The 921-nt window shown below is 40.9% G+C and overlaps 1 non-coding gene across 1 annotated transcript; it reads right to left on the reverse strand.

Annotated features, from left to right (window-relative positions):
- Nucleotides 1–599: 599 nt before the first annotated feature.
- Nucleotides 600–721, reverse strand: LOC138360595 (5S ribosomal RNA). Its single transcript, XR_011226507.1, has one exon. It is a non-coding gene; the product is annotated as a 5S ribosomal RNA (ribosomal RNA).
- Between the last annotated feature and the right edge of the window lie 200 nt (nucleotides 722–921).

A 921-nucleotide genomic window follows, 5' to 3' on the forward strand; every position in this document is an offset into this window, starting at 1 on the left:
TGGTGATTGGTGGTGATTGGTGGTGGTGGGGTGGGTGGTAGTAGGTGGGAGTTGGGGGGGGGGGGGGGGGGGGGGGGAGGGAAGGGGAGGGGAATGATGGTCTGTGGATTCGTTCTCCGTACCTTTACATATAAGCAAAAATATGCCTTCTTGTGGGTATAGAAACATTAACACAAATTATATCAGTAACTGATATTGTAGCCTTTTAAACAGGAAAAGATTGTACATACAAATACTTTTTAATTATCATTTATTTGTGGAAATGGCATTTACGTCATTAAATTGATACCTCAGCATCAAGCTTGTGTCCTGCAGCAGTGGTCCAGGGGTAAAGTGTATATAAGTGATGCGTATTCTTGGAGTTGCGAGTTCAAACCCGGATTAAGCTATATATATATACAACATGTTTTGTTTTGGTTGTTTGTTTTTGTATAAAGCCTCACACAATATCTATATTAAGCGAGTTTGTTTTAAACATGACATACATATTAATTCATTTTACCAGGCCTTATTCCACACAACTCCGTGAATTTCCCGTGGAGCCAGCCATTCAAACAAAAACAAACGAAACAAAACAAAACAAAACAAAAAAACATTATTGCCAACAGCATTTGGGTGTTCCCAGGCGGTCACCCATCCAAGTACTAACCAAACCCAACGTTGCTTAACTTCGCTGATCGGACGAGAAGCGGTGGTTCTTCAACGTGGTATGGCCGTTGGCCATGAGACTGCCTACACATTGTGGCTAATAACCAACTCTTTTAAGTCATCGCGGCAGGATACCGGACCTGCTTGTGGTGTCTTAATGGTAATTGTAATCCTAACATATTTTTGTCTCCTTGGCATGGATATTTAACATCGTTTATTCATCTTGGGTTTATGTTCTTTCGCCATTTACAGACATTTACATCTACCTACTTC

This window comes from Procambarus clarkii, unplaced genomic scaffold, assembly GCF_040958095.1.
Source record: "Procambarus clarkii isolate CNS0578487 unplaced genomic scaffold, FALCON_Pclarkii_2.0 HiC_scaffold_115, whole genome shotgun sequence".
Lineage (NCBI taxonomy): Eukaryota > Metazoa > Arthropoda > Malacostraca > Decapoda > Cambaridae > Procambarus > Procambarus clarkii.